This window comes from Marmota monax, unplaced genomic scaffold, assembly GCF_021218885.2.
Source record: "Marmota monax isolate L192 unplaced genomic scaffold, Marmota_monax_Labrador192_F-V1.1 WCK01_AAM20220418_F8-fsc00065, whole genome shotgun sequence".
Taxonomy (NCBI): domain Eukaryota; kingdom Metazoa; phylum Chordata; class Mammalia; order Rodentia; family Sciuridae; genus Marmota; species Marmota monax.
In genome coordinates this window covers 1986382-2009752 of record NW_026694038.1, presented here as the reverse complement: position 1 = coordinate 2009752, position 23371 = coordinate 1986382, and the positions used below count along the sequence as shown (strand labels likewise).

General features: G+C 32.4%; 1 protein-coding gene across 2 annotated transcripts in view; it reads right to left on the bottom strand.

The window, feature by feature from the left end:
• Pclo (piccolo presynaptic cytomatrix protein) overlaps nt 1-23371 on the bottom strand; it is a 427177-nt gene that overhangs the window by 274375 nt on the left and 129431 nt on the right. The gene's annotated exons all lie outside the window — the stretch shown is intronic.

Genomic DNA, 23371 nt, shown 5'->3' with positions numbered 1-23371 from the left:
TTATATCCTATACAATCTCTATTCTGTCTTTAACCATGCAATTTTTTCATAATCTAGAATCAAAATTCAATGCACTTGAATTTGACTCTGACCAACACAACTCCATTTTCAAACAATTTATTCTAAAGACTATGAAAAAATGCTTGTAAATATGGATGGATCATCCCAGTATCTTTTATAAGACTCAAAATAATAAAGCATTAAAAATACAACCATAGTAAGTAGATGAAACAAATGATAGTTCAATAAGATAATAAATACTACAGTGATTTCTATATTCACAAATTTCACATACAGAAAAGTCACCTCTACCCTAATGCATTTTACCTCATTTTAAAACGGCCTTTTTAGTGAGTACTGTAAAAAGATATTTTATAATGTCTAAATATAGTTTGCTGACTTTTTCTTTGACTTTCAAGTAATGGATCAATCACAGACTTGAGTATTACATAATATCTGAACATGTTAAAAGACAGATAATTCCACTAGTACCAAATGGATTCATTGGCTCAAGGTTTAATATAAGGATAGAAAACAATTATCTGAAAAAAAATCATGTTAGTATTGTGAAATTAGCACTTTAGAAGGATGACAGCTTGAAGCCAGTGTGTTTTCTTAGTGATCTATGAGCAGGTTATTCAGCCCACATGTGCCAAAGATTTCCAATTTCTATTTAATTATGAATTCTAACAACTTCTGATAAATGGTTGAAGTATGAGAAAGAGATAATAGCTTGTTTTTTAAAAACATTATTTATTCTATGAGCTGAAAGCACATAATGAATTTTTTTTAATTTCTATACTAACTTGAAAGATTAATTAGAATAACATTGGATAATGTGCAGAGAATATAAAGTTTATATCAAATTCAGTGGCTTCTTGGTATAAGCAACTTCCTAAAGTTAGAATAATATACATTTGAAATAAATGCTAATTTCTTGGGTAAAGATTTGAATTACATTTGAAACTTTACATAAGAGTTTCTACTTGTAGGAAAAGAAAAATAATACTAGGTTACATACTGGCCTATGTAAGGTTACCTTCCCACAATGTTTAAAAGTATTTCTGATTACTTAAATCACCAAATCTTAAGAATATAATTTGCTTATTTATTAAAGATTCTCTAAATACCCAATTCAAACATTACTTTCAAAATCACATTAATTTGTAACATGAAAAGTCCTGAACACCACTCACTATTTTCTCTGATATTTTTGGACATCACTTTCTAATCCTCAGCAAGTGGTATAGCCGCTGAGCCTCTTGTAGCTCTATGCTACCCTGTGGATAATATCTGACATTTTGTCATAGGATAAGATGAGGATTAAAATAATAACTGTCAGACAAACTTTATATGCATTCTTTTCTTCATGCCTTTAAATATCAGTGCTTCTAGGGCTCCACTCGAACTATTTCATGTGGTTCATTCTTCCTTCTGGAACTAACCTCAATTGGAACACTTGACTATAAAATCTTGGGCCCCAAGTTCATTTATAACTTTCTATGATAGTCCCAATTGGATATTTTGCAGGCATCTTAATTATAAACCAAACTAAATTCATTCTTAATCCACCCCCACCCTAGAAAAACCCTCTCTCTCTTGTATAATCCAAATTCAAACACTGAATACCACCAACATCCACTCCACTAAGTTGACATCCAATTAAGAAAAAGCTAAAATTTTCCCTCACTTAACACCAATATTATTTTAGCCATCAAATGATAATCCTGCCTACAAAATGTTGATTTACTTATACCCTATCACCATTCTTTCTTGTCTTTCACTCCAAAACTACTGAAATTACCTTCTAGCTTTTTCCTCTAATTCAGTTTATCGTTTGTCTATAACACAAACCATTCCATCTTCAAATATCACATTAGTGATATTTCCAAGGCCCTAAATTGTTCTGTGAATCCATGTCTAAAATATATGAATGTCCTTTCTCCATGTAACAAATGAATTTCCAAATCTTTGGTCTATGAACTCCTTCAATAATGCTTAAAATAATGCCCTTCATTTTATCTAGTCTCATCATTCTCCTTTAACTGTTTTAGACCTCCATGAATATTTCTCACACCCCAAACATATATTATTTTCCCTCTGGAATAATTCCAAATGCCTAAGTATCTGGAAATCTGAGCTTCCATTCAATCAATGAAACTATCCATGATCTTATCATTAGATCCACAGTGTGAACTTCTGACCATACAACTCTGACAATATATTGAGCACAATTCTAACATTGCTCTTATCAAACTGTGTTGTCAAGGTTTACTTTTCCTACTTCTCCAGGAAATAATGAAGAACTTGACCTATAGTTCTGGTTTTCTAGCCCCTATGACTGAGGCTGGCATGTTCTAGCTACTCAAAAGAGCTACTAAATTTATTCTAGCTACTAGATTTATTCCTGAAGAAAGGAATAAATTCAAGATAAAGGAATAAAAAATGTAAAGTTTATAGATCTGCATATTTAAATACAATAAATAAGAAATATAAATAACATTTCCTTTTGAAATTGTTTTATTAAATTATTTATTTATTCTAATTTTTTATACATGATGGCAGAATGCAGTTCATTTCATATTACACATATAGAGCACAATTTTTCAAGTTACTAGTTGCACACAAAGTATTTCCCACTATTTGTTTTCTTCATACATGTACTTAAAGTAATGATGTCTAACTCATTCCAACATCATTCCTAGCCTTGTCCCTCCTTTCCCCTCCCTCCCCTTTGCCCTATCTAAAGTTCCTCCATTCCTCCCATGCTCCCCCACCACACCCATCACCATTATGAGTCAGCATCCTCATATCAAAGAAAACATTTGGCCTTTGGTTTTTTGGGATTAGCTTGCTTCACTTAGCATTATATTCTCCAACTCCATCTGTTTATCTGCAAATGCCATGATTTTATTCTCTTTTAATGCTGAGTAACATTCCATTGTGTATATATACCAAAGTTCCCCTATCCATTCATCTACTGAAGGGCATCTGGATTGGTTCCACAATTTAGCTATTGTGAATTATATTGCTATAAACATTGATGGGGCTGAATCCCTATAGTATGCTGGTTTTAAGTTCTTTGGGTATAAACCAAGGAATGTAATAGCTGGGTCAAATGGTAGTTCCATTCCAAGTTTTCCAAGGAATCTCCATACTACTTTCCAGATTGGCTGCACCAATCTGCAGTCTCACCAGCAATGTATGAGTGTGCCTTTTCCCCCACATTCTCCCCAACACTTATTACTATTTGTATTCTTAATAGCTGCCATTTGACTGGAGTGAAATGAAATATTAGAGTAGTTTTGATTTGCATTTCTCTGATTATTAGAGATGTTGAACATTTTTTCATGTTTGTTGATTGATTGTATATCCTCTTCTGAAAAGTGTCTGTTCAGTTCCTTTTCTCATTTATTGATGGGGTTATTATTTTTTTTGGTGTTAAGGTTTTTGAGTGCTTTATATATCCTAAAGATTAGTGCTCTATCTGATGTGCATGTGGTAAAGATTTGCTCCCATTCAGTAGGCTCTCTATTTGCCTCACTGATAGTTTCTTTTGCTGAAAAGAAGCTTTTTAGTTTGAATCCATCCCAATTATTAATTCTTGATTTTAATTCCTGTGCTATAGGAGTGTTATTAAGAAAGTTGGGGCCTAATCCAACATGATGAAGATTTGGGCCTCCTTTTCCTTCCATTAGGTGCATGGTTTCTGGTTTAACTCCTAGGTCCTTCATCTACTTTGAGTTCAGTTTTCTGCATAGTGAGAGATAGAGGTTTAATTTCATTTTGTTACATGTGGATTTCCAATTTTCCCAGAACCATTTGTTGAAGAGGCTATCTGTTTTCCACTGTACCTTTTGGCACTTTTGTCTAATATAAGATAACTGTAGTTATATGCATTAGATTTTGTGTCCACTATTCTGTACCACTGGTCTACAGGTCTATTTTGGTGCTAATACCAAGCCGTTTTTGTGACTATTGCTGTGTAGTATAGTTTTAGGTCTGGAATAGTAATGCCACCAGCTTCACTCATCTTGCTTAAGGATTGCTTTGGGTATTCTGGGTCTCTTATTTTTCCAGATGAATTTCATGATTGCTTTTTCTATTTCTATAAGGAATGCAATTGGGATTTTGATTGGTATTGCATTGAATCTGTATAGTGCTTTTGGTAGTATGGTCATTTTGACAATATTAATTCTGCCTACCCAAGAACAAGGTAGATTTCCATCTTTTAAGGTCTTCCTTAATTTCTTTCTTTAGGGTGTTGTAGTTTTCATTGTAGAGGTCTTTCACCTCTTTCGTTAAATTTATTCCCAAGTATTTTTTTTGAGGCTACTGTAAATAAGGTGGTTTTCCTAGTTTCTCTTTCAGCAGATTTGTCACCGATAAATAGAAATACCTTTGATTTATGGGTACTGATTTTTTATCTAGCTACTTTGCTGAATTCATTTATTAGTTCTAGGAGCATTTTCTATCTGTCTCCATTTGCATATTTTGATGCAATATTATATTTTTTTTATCTTTAGTTTTCTATAATAATTTTCTTCTCATGGCCTGATTTGGTTTACCTTATAAATTTTATGTTTTTAGTTACTCTTTATTTTTTCTTTTCAAATCACAAAGTAAAATTTATCCAATGTAAAAATAAATATTGTTAACTTACAAAGATTAACTAAATATGTTTTATTGTTAGTGTTCAATAGCTAAATTTTATCATTTTTTCCAGAAATTTGATTATTATACATATATTTTAACCATTCTATATGATTACTTTTTAATTAAATTTCATCATTGTTTTTGTTCAATCGGGTACTGACTGAATACTTGCATATTGACAGGCATGTCTGTACTAGTAAATATATACTCTGCTAAGACAAAAATACCTGAGCAAGTGAATATTTTTATTCTCTATGATACTTATTTTGTGATTTTATTCTGAAAAAAATACAAATAAATAAGATCAAGACAAATAGATGCCAATGCAACACAAAGGTCTGACACACATTTTAAAGCTAAAAGAAAGAAACAAATAAAAATAAAGCCCAAAAGAATTTAAGCTAGATCTTCCAAATTTAGCTTCAGAGTGCTGACCCCGCTCCCTAAACTTGGCTTCTAAGATACAAGCATGACTGAATTTCATCTGGATTTAATTCTGGTAATAAGAATACACAGCCCCAAAATCAGTAGTGTTTAAAATCTAATGTAAAGATCCCTATATAAGATTCTCACAGAAACAGCACTGATGTTTACAATGAGATTTTATCAATGTCTTCATTCATAAAACATTGGACATCTCCAGAATGACAGACACTGGCCCTGAGAATCACAGACTAACACATCATAGCCATTATTATCAAATACTTACACTTGAAAGTAATAATAAAAAACTTACACTTGAAAAAATATCAGAAGACAACAATAAGTAGAGGCTGAAAGAACAATTCAGCAAAGTTGTAGGATATAAAATCAAAATAGAAAATGCAGTAGTATTGCTATATGCCAACAGCGAATTATATGAAATAGAAATCAAGAAAGTAATCTCACTTACAATAGCTACAAAAAATCTAGGAATAAGTTTTACCAAAGAGGTAAAAGATATCTATAATGAAAATAACAAGACACTGATGAAAGAAATTGAAGAGGTATTGGTAAAAAGGTCCATGGCACTCAAATTGATTCACAGATTCTTTGCAATTCCTATTAAAATACCAAGGACATGCTTCACAGAAGTAGAAAAAAAAGCAATCCTAAAGTTTGTGTGGAATAAGAACAAAACATAAAAAAAGAAACAACAACAAAAAACCCTACAAATAGTCAAAGAGATCTAGACCAAAAAAAGAACAAAGCAGAAAGCAATACACTACTGATTTTACTGATTTTAAAATATATCTCAAAGTGGTAGCAATCAAAGCAGATACACAGAACCATGAAACAAGATAGAAAATCTAGAAATAAACTATCTATAGAAAACCCATTTTCAGCAAAGATGCTAAAAACAAATACTGGAGAAAAGTCAGTCTTTTCAGTAAGTGGTACTAGGAAAATTGCTATATCCATGAAGAAAAATGAAGCTAGACCTCTTATTTACCACCAATTACAAAAATCAACACAAAATTGGTTAAACTCCTAAGTGTGATCCTGGAAACTGAACAACTACTAGATAAAGAAGTAAGGAAAATTATACAGGACATTGTAATGTGTAAATATACCTTTATAAGACCCCAAAAGCACAGAAATCAAAAGCAAAAGCAGACAAATGGGATTATATCAATCCAGAAGCTTCTGCCCATCAAAGAAAACAATTATCAGAGTAAAGAGACAACCTGCAGAATGGGAACAATATTTGAAATTATACATTTTACAAGAGATTAATAGTATTTATAAGGAACTCTAACAACTCAGTAGCAAAAAAATTTAAAAATTAGTAAATGGACAACATGTATATGAAAAAATGCTCAACATCCCTAATCAGGGAAATGCAAATCAAAACCAGGAGGAGATATTCCCACACCCCAGTAACAATTGCCATTATTTAAAAAAATAATACCAGTGGCAAAGGGGTGGAAAGAATACAACCTTTACAATCTGCTGGTGAAAAAGCAAATTATATAGCCATTATGAAAAACAGCATGGAGTTTCTTTAGGAATTTACAAATAGAACTATCATAGAATCTTGCAATCCCACTACTGGATGTATAGCCAAGGAAATGAATTGTGTCAAAGAGACAGCTACATCATATTGCTATTGAGCTATATCCCCAGCCCTTTTTATTTTTTATTTTGAGAAAGGGTCCTATTGGATTGCTTTGGGCCTCACTGGGTTGCTGAGGTTGACCTTGAACTTGCAATCCTTCTGCCTTGGCCTCCTAGGTCACTAGGATGACAAGCACTTGCCAATGTACCTGTCCCATGGAGACTATATCTTGTCCCTGGCTCCTTGTTCTCTCTCTCTCTCTTTCTGCTTCCCAGCTGCTATGAACTGAACAGCTTTCCTCCACCATGCCCTTCTGTCATGTTTCTTCAGACGACAATGTACTGGAACCTCTAAAAGTGAACCAAAATAAATTTCCTCCCCCAAAAAATAAAAACATAAAAAAACAACCTAAGTATTTTTTAAATGATAAACAGATAAAGACAATGTGACACACACACACACACACACATAATGGAAAATATATGATGGAATACTGTTTCTTTTTTTTTAAAGAGAGAGAGAGAGAGAGAGAGAGAGAGAATCTTTTTTGTAGATGGACACAACACAATGCCTTTATTTATTTCTTTCTTTTATGTGGTGCTGAGGCTAGAACCGGGGTACCGCCTGTGCTAGACGAGCGCTCTACCACTGAGCCACAATCCCAGCCTTGATGGAATACTGTTTCTTCATAAAAATAAAGAATGACAACCTGTCATTTTCAAGAACATGGAGAGAATTGAAGGTTATTTTGTTAAATGAAATAAGACAGGCACAGAATGACAAATATTGCATGATCTCTCTTATACGTGGAATCTAAAAAATTGATCTCATGGAAGTTCAGAGTAAAATAGTGTTTACTAGAGGATGGGTAGAATAAGAGGGGAGGGAGAAATGGGGAAAGGTTTACAAATAGGTACTAAGTTATATGTAGGTGAAATATATTCTAGAGTGCTAAAGATAATGAAAATATACTGTACATTTCAGAAAAGCTAGAAGAAAGGATTTTGAATGTTTTTGCCTCAAAAATAATAAATGTTTCAGGTGACATATATGTTTATTTTGACCTGAACATTCCATGATTACACATGAATTGAAACATCACACAGTACCCCATAAATGTGTACACTTTTTGTAAATCAATTTAAAAACTTTAAAACTTGGTCTTAACAAGCATTCAAGAATTCAAGGAATCAACAAATAAGTAAAGCAAACTGGACACAGGAAAAAAAAACATATCAGCAAAATGATAGTTTTAATGGATATTTTCATAGATATAATAAGTAGTATTAAATATTGTGAATTGGAGAATATGTATCCTTGATAAAGAGTAAAATCATTACTGTGTTCCTACCAAATGTTCTTCTGAGGAAATGGGCACACAAAGCTGTTTGATATCCCAGTTTTTAAAAAAAATCAGAAACCACAATTTTTATGTGAAACCCCTTAGACATCCAATGTTCACAATCAGCTATAACTATCTAAAAACAAAATAGAACCCAGCAGGGAAGAAAATATCACAAGTCAAGAAAATGCCCATGTGGAATTGTTCTGGCCTACATGCCATGAGAAGTCAATATCCAGATTAAACTCAAGTGTTAGATAGTAAAACAGTTTAGGAATTTCAGTTGTAGTTATTTTCTTTCTGTAACTTGCTTCTACTGGAGTTCAGCTAAGGCAAAGAAAAAAAGCCAACTTGTCTACTCTGCCACATCAGAGAGTGAGGGAAGAGATTTGAATTTGCTCAAATTCCCTGTTGCCTTCCACTTACTATTTAGCTTGCTAATCAGTCTTCTAATTCCTAAGATCATATGTATATTATACATTTATTTCTACACGCAACCATGTTATATGTGTATGCATCTTGTACATGTTACTTAAAATTTCCAGGTAGGAATTTAAATAAAAATGACATTCATCATGAAAATAAAAATTACATTAGCTGTTTTATGATGATATAATTGTTATGGTTTAGATATGAGGTATTCCCTGAAAGCTCATGATTAGATTTCAAAAGCTGTAACCTAATCAGTGGATGAAGACATATGCTGGATTAATAATTGAATGGATTACTGAATGGTAATAGTAGGAAGATGAGGAGTAAATGAAGGAAGTGAGTCATGGGGCATGCCTTGAGTATTATAATATTTTGTCTCTAATGCCTCTTGTGCTCTAGTGTGTGTCCCCTTCCTCCCATTCCCTCCTCCTTCTCCCGCCCTCCCTCTCCCCACCCTCCTCTCTCCTTCCTAGACCATGAGATGAACAGATCTTCCCTAGCATACCCTTCCACCATGTTCCACTGAACCTTGGGTCAAGAGCAATGAAGACATTTGACCATGGACTAAGACCTCTGAAACTGTAACTGCCAAATAAAATGTTCCTACTTTATGTTGGTCTTGTCAAGAATTTGGGCATTGCCATGTAAAGCTAACACAATAATATAATACATTTCTGAAGAAGTCTGATATAAACTGAGAGCTCAACACACATAAATAATCCAAGTTTGAAAAAATTTACCAGGTATTTCAAAATTTAACAGAATATTCTCCTTGTTATACTGCACTGTATTATAATATGATATCATATGCAGTCAGTATACCTTCTGATATTTTCAGATCCTGAGACAAATTTTAGGAACTCTTTCTTCTTCCTCCTTGATGATGATTAGTAGCCTTCTCTCTTTACATTAAATCAAACTGAAAATAAATATCTCTTATGTATAAAATACTGCATTCACTGTATGTATTTTATATTTTATCCAAATATACATGCAATGGAGTTAAGAGATGTGGTAATATTTAAGGTTTCATTACATCATTCATACCTCCAGGATTTAAGAGCCTCTTAGTAGTTATTAATCATCAAAAGATATGAAATTCAATTTAAATTTGGGGAAAGATAATTTTCGTGATATATTTATCTAATAATAGATTTCTAAAATATTGGTATATCATTGGGAAGCTAAATGTGAGATAGAAACTGAAAGAAAATACAACAAAAGACAATTTTAAAAATACTTCCAAAAATAAAATGTACATATATCATATACATATAGAATGAACATTTTTCAGAAAGTTTAATTAATGAGGGAACTTACAGATGTCACAATTGGCTCAGGAAAGACCATAAGGTACCATATATTTTATAGACAGACCAAAATGAATTCACAAATGGATTCAAAACTAGCAGTCATTATTTACAATTTGATAATCAATTGTAGTCCCCAGAAAGATGGCTATCAGTTTTCTATAACTTTACTTCTACCTCTATAAAGATGTAAAACAGCCTGTTAAACTGCAATCAAAGCTGGAGTCAATCCAGAAGGATGAGATTGATTGCTTGGACTCAAATTTCAAAATCTATCACAATTTTTCCTTATGGCAATTAAGAGTATTTGAATATTTCACAATTAGACCAAATATTGTCCCTGAACATTCAATATCTAATATTAATTTAAATGCATTATCAATGAAGAGAACAACTCTAGAAATTTTAGCTTTTTAACTTTGATTTTTTTTTTTAATTCATCTTGGTGAAAACTGAAAATCTCAGAATGAATTTAAAAGAAATGTCTAAACAGAAGAGACAGAATCAATCTTCACTAATTAGTCTACCCTAATTAATATGGATCTGTTATATTTCAAATATATATAGTTAGTAGTGACTAAATCAGAAAATAGAAATTGAATTATGCTAGATGACAAAACCACCAAAGATAAACTTCACTCATTAGAGTTGAAACATAATCAACAATAAAACTTGGGTTAGAATATTTGCTTTACACTGTATTTTCTATGAAAATTATCTACACTCCTCTCTATGTCCTTTTTTCAAAGTAGTGATAATATCACACTTTCAATGATGTTGTCAGGATAAAATTAAAAGTATGTGCTCAAATTCCTTGTACAATGCCTACAGTCACAGTGTATTTATTTACCATTGAGCAAATGAAATTACTGAATGCTTCCTGGAGCCAGAATGGATGCTTGATGTCAGAGATGCCCATCTGCATAAGGGACATCCCTGCCCCAGAAAATTTCACAGCATGGGAGTCCTGACATTTTGGCTGGGTTCTAATAAATTTAAAACAAAACACACAAAAAAAGGTTTTTTGATTTTCTCCAAAAAAGAGACAAGAAATGGAGATACAATTTCTGAGCTTGCTGTCTTATAGTTTTATAAAAATTTAAAGTAATATTTTTGTGAATTAACACAACTGTAAGGCATGTAATTTTTGAAATATCAAGATAATAATCGTGAGAGAAAAATTATAAAGATTATCAGATATTCACATGATGTGAGATATTCTTTCATATTAAATATATAAAAGCTAGTTCTGGGGTTTTGTTATTCCTATATCTACTATAATATAGGAATTCCTTAAAAAGTACTGCTATGCATCTACAAAGCAGGAGAAAACAGCAACCCATGGTTTCATTGAATAGCAACCAAATATTTACTGAACATAAATTCTGGGCCCCACTTTATGCTTAGCACCTTGAGGAAAGGCATTCTAAGTGTGAAAATGTCCATTCTCTTTAAAAAATTTACAATCTTCTGTGAAAGATAAGAGAAACTCATGAGATAGATTTAAAAAAAAAAAAGAGCAAATGCCAGACTAAATAATATAAGAGGTCAAGCAATTCCCTGAGAGGTCTTCAATTAAATATTAGCTTATTCTACCATCAAAACCAGCAGAAATATTTGTCAGTTGCCAGACATTTAGAATGCTTAATTAAACATTTTTATATGTAATGAATAGAGTACATGGGGGCTAAAGATAAGATCTCCCTGAGGTTTTGGAGATAAGTAGGCCACCTGCAGAGGTTCAACTATGAAATGAATAGATAATCCATCAAAAAATATATTTCTGTGAAACTCTCAGTCCAAAGCAGAATTCCCAAAATGTAACATACACAAAAAAGAATGTGCAACTCCTAAGACGAAGGGAAAGGAGGTCTGTTCAACTTTGAAAGATGGAAAAACAACTGCAAAGTTACAAAATTAGCCGGGCTCATCTAAGCATCAACCAGAGGAAAGTCTTGATCTGTAGACTGACTATTCAGTCTCTGAGGCAAGGCTGCACCATTTGTGAAGGTACATAGATTAGACTACCTCTTCCTAAATAAATAAGACAGTCAAATTATGTAACACCTTGTCCTCTATTTCCGGATTAAAAGAGAAAACCATGGATTTTCATAGAACCTTCTGTGGAAGCTTCACTAGAGCAAGAAAAATACAACAAAAAGGATGTGATCATCCTGCCCCTTTTTAGTTGTAGTTCTCACAATATGTGTAATTGAAATAGGAGATTTTTTTTTAAAGCAATTGCTATGTGCCTGGTGGTAGAGCTTTAGCTGAATTAATTCTTTGAATCATCCCAATGACTGCATGAACAATGCAGTTACTATTTCCACTTTGCAGATGAGATTGAGGCACAGAAAGGGAGCACTACTGAGATCATTCAGTCAGGAAGCCAGAGACATAGCATTTGGACTCAGGAAAACTGACTCTGAAGTCCTGACTTCCTCAAGCATGATACTGAAGCCAGATTTAAAGTTAGGTAGTCAGTGTAGTTAGATAAGGGTCTAATACCGAGTGAAATCTAAAATGGAGGCCATGCTGAGGATGATTCCAGGAAATGCAGGACAACTCATGGAATGTTAATGAAGTCCTGAAAAGGCCCTAGGCCAAAGTCCATACCAAAGAAGTGTTAATGAAGTCCTTCCTGCTCAGACTACTTCTTCGGCCCACCTGTGTCCCACCCCTCGGGCCTTCCCACCTACATTCCATCACTGAAAGAAACTATAAAATGGAGAGACAACCGCACTTCCACGGATTCCACCTCTTGGGTCCCCTTCTTCCTCCGGGAGAAGTCTTTTCTGCTGTCCTTTAATAAACTTCTAATTTCTACTCTGACCTTGCCTCTGCGTGCTTCTTTGGTGTTATTCTTCAACACTGGGGAAGCAAGGACTCGTCACCGGTCAACAGTGGTAATAATACTCCACCGTCTCTAACAGCATCATATTATGATTACAATTATACAAAAGACTTCTGTGAGTTTGGTAGGTATAAATTGGTATCTTTAAATCCCTTACCCATTCTAGATCTTGTAAAGATCAATTCTGGGGGCTTTCAATGCCATGTCTAGATTAAAAAATAAAATGAAATAAAAATTTAAAAACTATATATTTTTTGTGGGCAGTCATTCTCCTCCAGGTGCTATGTGACTTCAACAACAGGTTTTCTTTTTTGTTTTCTTATATCAAAATTTCCTCCCAAATTCCATATATCCTCATCTCTCTATGAGTAGATAACACAAAACTCTTTGTACTGTTGAAATACGGCAGCAGTTGTTTTAAATAAACGCATTTTGGTAATAAAAATGTTGATGAGTTGTAAAAATAAGATAATGTTTCCTGATATAAACAGATGGGATGGGCAATAATCTATAACAAATTGTCATTACAATTTTTTATTATGAAAATCAGGACAAATAAAAAATATCACATATTGCTCACAAATACAACATTTTTAAATAGCTAAATGATGCACAAACATCATCTTTCAGTATCCTTAGCAGTGAAATATATCATATTCTTCTACTAAATTACAAATTTTCTTTTTCAAAAGCTTATTCTTTTCTCCACAATACTGGTTCTTAGAAAAGTCACAGAATGTAACTGTTTTTTTTTTTTCCCTACCCTAAAGAACATATGCTTATTTTTTATGGTCAAAAGCCAAGGATAAAAAACCTTTCCTTAACACAATGGTTCTTCAAAGACTTTTAAATTTTGAAATGTCACACATACTTATGTCTATTTCCTGAAAAAAAAAAATCAGAAATTTGGCAGCATTCAAGCATCAGCTCTCAATTTGTTTCCATGAAAGTGCACAGCCTGGGTAGAAAATAAAACACTGGGAGACAGGTGATGTTCTTCTCACAAGCTCACTGAGTTCCCCATGTAAAAAAGGACATGGCACAAGGTTGGACACCCACTATCAGAGGCCCAACAACAGATGGACTGACTAACAATTTGTACTGAAGCCAAAATCTGAAAATGTCAAAATAAAATTATAAAAAAGGAATAGGTTGATAAAAATGGGAAAAATATGTGTGAAAAAGAAAACTTGAAATTAGAATCCATGTCGAAGAAAGCAGAACCAAAAATATGTTTTCCCTTGCTATAAGTAGAATTCAGTTCACATGTCAGGGCTATAACAAAATGAATGAAGAAAATTATTTATTGTTTGATAATTCTAAATGACTGTCATACCATAGCTATATCATGTTGATTTAGAAATCTTACCTCAAGAAGCAAAGACAGAAGACTCCGGAATGAAAGAATGTGTCTTTTCACCTTGTCTTCAAAAGGTCATTGTTTAGATAATTAGTGGGATTGAAAAGGGATTTTTTTTTTTTTTTTAGATAGTAGAGATGATGTTTGAAAAATAGTTCTATTGGGCTGGGGTTGTGGCTCTGTGGCAGAGCACTTGCCTGGCACATGTGAGGTACCACATAAAAATAAATAAAACAGAGATATAAAAAAAAGAAAAAGAAAAATAGTTCTATTATGGAGGGTCTTATATGCCAGGAATGTGGAAGTCATCCTTAAATACAGAAGAAATCATTGGAATATTCTGGATAGAAAAGTACACTGTGTGATGTGAAGAAAGTATTAAGAAAATTATTCTAAGTATTATAGAGGATAGATTGAAATAGGAAGAATGGAGGCTGAACAAAGTACATTGAAATACTAGAAGGTTGGTGAATACTCAACCTATCAACTTCATTCCTAGGACATGAATTACTTCATTCCTAGGGCAATCCAGCCAAGACCAACTCAAATGCCTTACTGCTTTATACCACATCAGGAATGACTGGCTTCCATTTGACAATGGCTTAAAGTAGGTAAAGGCAGAGAAATGGGCTCCATATTCTTTATGAATAAATTGTGTCTCTCTAAAAGACTAAAGAAAAAGAAAGATAAAAACCTTTCTGAAGACTTAGAAGAAAAATATCTCTCTTAAAAGGACTCATTGAATAACAGGAAAAAAATAGAAAAATGAATTGGCAACTTTAATGCAAAGTCAAAAAAATTATGAAATTAGGAGAGGAAGATTTTCAAATAAAAATACATCTTCTATGAAGTAAAAGACATGGATGAGAAAAGGAAGAATTAAAGACAAATTTATATTGCAGCCATTGAATTAAACTATATTAAGGTTAAGAAAAAAACAGCAGAAATATACTTGAAAACTTTAAGAATATTACCAAGATGCAATTGAACAGGATAAAAAAAAGAAAAATGAAGATATACAATTAAAGGACCTCTGAAGAAAGAGCTGTAATTATTCTTGAGAATAAACCAGAATAACTGGAAAAGCAATAATAATAAAAGATATATTTGTCAATATTCTCCCTGAGCAAAAAAAAGCAGCTGATTATGCAGATCACATGTGTTCACTGAAGTTCAAGAAAAACCAATGCAGAGATAAATCTAGATTTATTATGCAATTACTATAGCAACCTTTTTTGAAGAGATATTCAAATACATAGTACATACACAGTCACAAAATCAGATTACTTTTCTTCATTAAAAGGCTAGAAAAAAATGTACATTTTTTCAGAGAAGAGACATTCTAAAAAGCTATAAACAAGACAGTTATACTTCCTGTGTAACTATTCTGGTGACAGGGAAATATATTTTGCAATATATAAAAACTCATTATGTAATATTAACTGTAAGAATTTCAAAGGCAAAGCTTGTTACACTTCAAGTGGCTATGAAATAAGTAAAAATGGGGAAATTGCAATGTAAATGAATTAAATTTATTCTCCTTTTATAAGAACCTCTCCTCCTAAGACACCTCAAAGTGCATAAAATTGTTTATAGCAGCATAATTTATAAAAGGCTAAATTGCAAACCAGGGCTCCACAATAAATATCTTATACTGACATAAAAGTTAGGCACCAAATGTTTACAAAGTGAGTTTAATGCCACAGAACACATTTACTTCACAATCATGTTAAGTGAGAAAGACAAAATATAGACATGGTAAAGAATAAAGAATGTGTACAGATTAAATGTGAAGAATAAAGAAAATAAGTTATATTAAAGTAGTTTCAATCTTAAAAAAATCAGTTTACACTTTGTTTTTTGTTAAATAATTTTTGTATTTGCTAAATTATTTACAATGAGCACTATTATAACCAGAAAAAAAATACACAGATATAAAAGCATGTTAAATATCGATATCCTGTGGAAAGAATTTATATATTTTGGTATTTGGATGAGAATACATGTAGCAGTTACAGAGTTTTAGAATGTTCCTAATGGCTATATTTAAATAATCACAAATCCTATATTAATTAATGATTTTATAAATCACTCTGTAACTATCTATGCATTAAACATTAACTAGTATTTTTAGGAATTAAACTAACTCCCTTTAATTATACAGCATGATTATACTGTAGTTATATTAGTGGTGGGTTTTTTGCTGATAGTTTTATTGAGATATAAAATCCTTTGACTTTTATACAAGTGAATGAACGAGTGAATGGAAATGCCAAGAGTTCCCTCAAGGTATATGTATTATTTTTCTTTGCTTGAAAATAGTTTAACTATTTTATATTACACAGAACAGATGAATTTTAAATTTTGTTTGTGGTGAGGCGTTGGAGTAAGGCAAGAGTAGAGTAGAACAAAGGAACTAAGCTCTTTTGTTTTAACATTAACATTATTTAGGCAAAAGATATGTCAAATCTGTATTTTATAATATATAATCTTTTTATGAGCCCACTTAAGTTAGATGATACAGTTCACCTAATTATTCACAAAGTCAAAAGCATTACCATAGCCCTTTACACAAAAATAATTAAAGAAATGGTACATATCTAAAGAAAACTTTTAATTGCTAGAATTCATCCTGATCCGACTATATTTGTAATTGATAGCTTTGAAAGAAATCAGCAAAGGGAATATTTGTTGTGTTTATGCATTGCAATGTAACTCATCTTTCACAGGCATGCATAATTTGCAGACAGTAGATAAATCTTAAATGATCTGTGTTAATAATGCCATTGTGCCTGCTAAGGTTTGAATGTGTTCCCTTCCAAACTCAAGTGTTAAAACTTAATCTCCAGTGAACTGGAACCTTTAGGTAAGTGATTAATTCACAAGGGCTTAACCCTCATGGATAGGTTAGTGCTTTAAAATAGGGATGGAAGAAACTAACTTAGACTCTTTTTGCTCTTCTGTTCTGCCCTGTAGGCTACCGAAAGAAGGCCCTCACCAGACATCTAATGTTGGAGCCTTGACTTTGGACTTCCAAGTCTTTAGAACAGTAAAAAAGAAATTTCTGTTGTTTATAAAATGTCTTGTCTGTGGTATTTTGTTACAGTAGCATTAATGGACTAAGACAGTGACCATGGCATTGACAAGAACTATCAAAGTCAGGGAAAGCACTGACTGAAGACTCCTGAACTAAAATCTAAATTTCCCATTTAGTGACAATGTGATCTCAGATGAATAAGATAAAGTTTACAGACTTCAACTTTCATATATATATATATATATATATATATATATATATATATATATATATATATGAAATTAAATGTATTAATTAATAAGTCCACGTTTCAAGTAAAATGAGTAAAAATATTGAAAGAATAAAACATACTCTTAAAATATGAATTCCATAGATATTACAGGCCTTCTTTTGACCTCCCTTCTTATCCTCCCCTACATCCATTTTCTAGTGGAATGGCCAAACTATACAAATAAAAATATATTTTGCTATATCTGGAACATGACCAGCACACATTATATAAAGTAAAATAATATCATGATGATGAAGCAATATGAGAAGATCATATCACAATGATGAAGAAGAAGAAGGTATTTAATTTTTAGGGTGCTTCACTATAAGAAGTTTAAAATACATTATTTTATTTAATTTTCCCATAGAGTTATCGACAAAAGTTTCTAAAATCCCAATCTTTATTACAAGATTAGAAAGCTATGAAAAATATTTTACAAATATTTCTTAAAGACCGTTTAGTACAGAATTGTTATTTTGACCTGTAAGCACTCCAGAAAGGTAATATTATATAAATTAATCACTGGGCGTCATGACACACACCTGTAATCCCAGCAGCTCAGAAAGCTGAGGCAGGAGGATGGAAAGTTCAAAGTCAGCCTCAGCATGTTAGTCAGGCCCTAACCAACTAACACTCTGTCTCAAATTAAAAAATAAAAAAGGACTGGGGATGTGGATCAGTGGTAAAATTCCCTACTGTTCAATACCCAGTAACAAAAAAGAAAAACAAAAGTTATATAAACTAAATGTTTAATTTTTTTTTTAATTTATGCTATGGTCTGCATGTTTTTGTCTCCAAAATTATATGTTGAAATCTAATCCCCAAAGAGTTGACAAAAAGAGGTCAGGTTTTTTGGGGAGTGGCAAAGTGATGAAGGTAGAGCTCTCATAAATGAAATGTACCATAGCAAAGAGGCTTAAAGGCACTTATTAGCCCCTCCCTCTGGGGAAGTAGAGGGCACATAGAAGGTGCCATCTAATGGAAATGGACCCTGATTAGACACAAGATGTGGGTTCTTGGTACTGGACTACCTTGAGACTCTAAGCAATAAATTTCTGTTGTTTGTAAATTTGTTATGAGTAATCTGAATAGACTAAGAAAATACATAAATAATTACTTCTAAATTATATATTTAATAGTTCAAATGCAAAGGCAGCTGAAAATTGAATGCAATGTTATGAGATCAAAAAGGGCCAGGATCCTACCCAGGACCAGTTAATATTTTTCACTGGAAATTTATAGGATTGTTGCAAGATCACCACCTGGAATTGTTGGCAAATACTACATGAAAAAATATATAATATGTAAATAATAAGTATAGATTGTACCAATCGAATTTCTGATACATATGATTCACACAATTCCATACTTTCTTTCAAGATAGGCATATTCTTGTTTTAGATTTATAGAGCAAGAAGTACTTTAGCTGCAGGGTTTTTATAAGCCTGTACTGTATGAGTTCTTTAAATTGGAAAAGATTATAGTAAATTTTTGGTCTTATGTAAGAAACACACATTAGTTCTCAAGTGCTACTAGCATGAATGAAAGTTCTGAAAGCCTGAAAATATGGGATAAAGGTTAAATTTATTCCCTTTCCCAAGACCTTATTATGGATGAAGATTGAGAAAAAGGAAAGCTAACTTTAGATCCTTTTTTGCTCTTAGACACATGACTCTATTTTTAATTGTTTGGTGTGAAAAAATATCATCTGTAAGCGCAAAACTAAAATCTTGGTAAAATATTTTTATGCTGTACCACTTGCTATTTTGACCTGAAAAATTTACTACCATAGAGCATGCCAATTTTAAAACATGAATTGTTGACAGTGTATGGACAGTAAATTGCAAAATGAATCTATGACTTTATAGTAAAATACAGGAAACTTACATTATTCTCTTATTAGAATCTACAAAGAGTAGAAATATTCTAAATAGAAATATTTAGAATTTAATAATATATTCTATCAACCTGACTCATTTACACACAGGTCCTCTCACTTGAAATCTGGTGCCCAGTATCATATATATGATGTTCTGATTGGGAAATAGAGAACCATCAAACCGGGCATATTTTTGAATCCAAAACTGATAACTAAAAAATTCAGAACTATTTAAACTATTATCCTTTAGTGCTTTAGTATAAAAGATTGTGTAACTAAGTATAAAAACAAAAAATTGCATTCTCAGTAAACTTCACTTGCCAAAAAAATAAATAAAAAGATGGTTTGAACATGTATCTGGTGCCATAGTATTAAGAAAGCTTAATACTATTTTGGGATAAAATTTAATAGTTAAAAAAATAAAACTTAGTAAACATTTATGAGGCCAGAGTGGTACAGGTACTTAACAAAACTATGGTCTGGGAAGTCTTAAGGTTTCTCAAATAAATCCTAAAATTCTAATAACCATTTCTAGAAAATTTACTTCTGGAATGCATTTCAAATTAAAAGACCATAAAGCTGCCTGATGGGCAATTCTTGAGAGATGACTCATGTTAACCATTTATCACTCCAGGATCATTTATTGCGCACTGGCTTTGGGCCAGTCACCCTGTTAGGTGCTAAAGTTACTCAGATAAGAAAAGGCTCAGCTCAGCTTTAAGAGTTTCACAATTGATGGGATGAGAGAGACATTTAAAATGCTAATACAATTTGATAAGCCTAACAGTTGGGCTTTGCACAGGGTGTTTGTAGTACACATAGTAGAGAGCTACAAATAATTAAACATATCTGAATATTAAAACCACTCTAGAGAGGATGTACCTTTGATCTGAGATGATAACATTTCATCACAATGAGAGGAAAGTAGATAGATACAGATGGCATAAGTAAAGGCATGCTGAAGGAGAAAGCCTGTAGTGGTCTATGAACTATTGGTTGAGTTCTAAAACATTTGTGTTTCAATCTTTGCCCTTGAGCTCTACTCTTTTTGGCCTTTTTATTTTTATGTGATTTACACGGCAATTTGTAACCTAACAGGAAGAATCAGCAGCAGGGGGACAAGGTGATGTAAGTAAGTAACACACCTCGGGAGCAAATTTAAAGTGATGAGGAAGCAAGAGCCAGGTGATATTTTAATATAAAAATAAATATTAAATATTTGAGTAAAAGATATGTTGCTTATTTTATGACCTTGTGTTATTATCCAATGGGAGAAGTCCTTCAGGCCAATGGCCATGTAGAGATTGGTGATGGCGTGCTGACAGAATGGGGAAGGCCTTTATACATTCAGTCAACTTTTTTATTGTAGAGCTTTTTTACTTTTTTTTTTGGTTGTTGTTATTTTTTCCCACTTAGCTTAAATAGTGGAAGGATATTTTGATAAGTATCTATAATGGAACAAAATTTTATTTTTCAATAGTCTCTGATACGGCATCCATCTCAAATTCAAGGACTGTAGGAGTCCATTCCCAGTTCTGTTTATAACTTGCTCTAAAATGTTGGAGGAGTTACCTACCCCTCTCAGTTGTAATGTTCACCTATATTGCTAAATCAGAGATTGCAGCAACTACTCCTAACAACAGAGCTATTGTGAGAAAAAAAAATCAGAAAGGTTTTTTGATCTAATTTACAACTCATAATAATAGTTTAATCATCTCAGGTCAGTTGAAATACAAAGATATATTACATATAAGTTCGCCAAAACTATATTTCATACCATACTAGTAAAAATAGGCAACTGTCTTCTTCAGTCACCCTGGGAATCTGAGCATGTTTGCTACCCCTGAAAGCACCTGATAGCCCTCTATTTAGGAGACACTGAACAGCTAGATCAAACGTTTTGAGACTTTTAAAATTCAGAGCCAGACCTATAATTTTAAATTTTCTTGTGGGTATGCTCCCATGTTAGCTTACATATTCTGGATGTCATTTGGGTACAATTTCATATCCCTATGGGTAACATACCATATTACTAGGAAAAAGAAAATGGCAAAATTAAGATGGTGTCTCTGAACAAATACAAAGACATTCTGAACAGCTTTTAGAATCAGGTAATAAACATACTTGTAATGATTGCCTTTTTTTCTTAAAGAATCATCAATAAATTAGATAAGGAATAGAAGGCCATGATATGAGGTTTCAGGGAAATTTCAATTTCTCTCTTCTCTTTCCCTCTCACATATACACAAATGCTGTCCCTTACTTCAATTTTTCTGCCACACCAAAAATTGTGACTGTTATCTTAAAATACACAAAGAGAACTAAGTTTTAATTTCTCAGCACATGGCCTTTGTATTCATTTGCCTGTCACCCAGTCCTATTCCTCTTTCAGACTGGCTTCTGGTTTTACCTTATACTTCTTACTAGCCTTTTAAGGATCTCCCTGAGAGTTGACAAATTCATTATCCTATGAGTGTCAGACAGTTCACAATTACTACCTGAAATTCCTTTCTTGACCTTGAAATTAAAAAACACAAATTTCTCCGGGTTATCTCTCTTCATCCTGGCTGAACTTTCATACTCAAATTCCTCCTCTCAAAGCTGGACATTGGTGTTCTCCACAATTTTATTCTATTGTTATTCTTTTCCTTTCTACCCTAAACTCAAGACACATTCTCCTGAATTTCAAATATGATTTCAGTTTTTACTTGATATAACTTCTTGAAGGTCTCCTAATTATTTTTGATTTACATGCCCATGATGAAATCCTTTCCATTTATGGTACAATAATTTTCCAAATCACCAAGCCATGAAACATTAGCATCAATTTTGATTACTCTTTTTCCTTTATCTCCCACATCCAAGAACTAGAGTTAAATCATGAAGTTTTAATATATGTAATACCACAAACATCTGAGGGGCAATGAAACATGGGGTTCAAGCCAATTTAATAGATTTGATTAAAAATAACAGTCCAAATTCTTACTAGTTATTTGACTTTATTCAGGTTATTTCCTTCTACAAAAATGATAATTATATTATATGCTAGTGTATTATAAAGAATAAACAAAATAACATTTGGAATGTTGAAGGCATTGAGTCACCACTAAATAAATGGTATCTCTTATTATTATGTCTTCTTTCGTAAGTAACATATTCCTCAAGTACTACATAAAAGTGCTACCTAAAAGGACCACAATAAGAGTACATTGTTAAGAGTAGCTGCTGTAGTCTCTGATATAGCAATGTATGTGAATATTATAACTGAGAGGAGCTAAGTAACTCCTCCAACATCTTACAGAAAGTTATAAGCAGAGCTGAGAAAGGACTCTTACAGACCTTGAATTTGAGATGGATGCCATATCAGAGGCTAAACTACACTTCCATATCGGTGTACACTTTCTTCCTTTTAATACATACGTTGCTTTGTATTTCTCTTTGGTCTCTTTCTGACCTCAATTTTTCAATTTGTTTATTTACTGGATATGTCTCTCCCACTATATTTTCAAATCCTCCAAAACATTCCTGCTGTAATGTACTGCTCAGCCAGGCTTTACTTGTTTACCACACTCCTTTCTGGGTTTATGTGAAGCCATATTTAATTCATTCCTAAATAAAAATGATAACTTCTTCAGAAAAGAGTGTCATATTCATCTTTTTCTCATCTGCAGTGCCTACTAACAGCCTTTCCAAATAGACATTCAATAAACTGTAGTTAAATAAGTTTAAAAATCTATAAATTGAGAATACATTAATGCAGGTAAGAAAAAAAAAATCTATAGCATCTCTTCTGATTACATGTTTTTCCATACCAAGACAGAAAGTGAGAAAACCTAAAAATAATTAAATTTCTTCTGTATCTTCCCTTGAGATCCATGGTGTTTTCTATAAAACATTTTCGAGAAAAAATTGGATATAATTTCTCCATAATGATTTAGGATTCTTTATGTGAGTAAATGGCCACTCATCTCCTTAATCAGCACTGCTTTGCAGCCAAATCTCTTACATATGAGATTTACTAATCTAATTATGGGTATGTTATATGCCATCTTGAAATCATTGTTCAACAGTGATCCACAGTAAAATTCACCATCATGGAAATCCACAAGAATGGGGTTCTAATTAGCATGTAATATATCCCATACTTGTATAATTATATCAAAATGGATTCTATTGTCATGTATAACTAAAA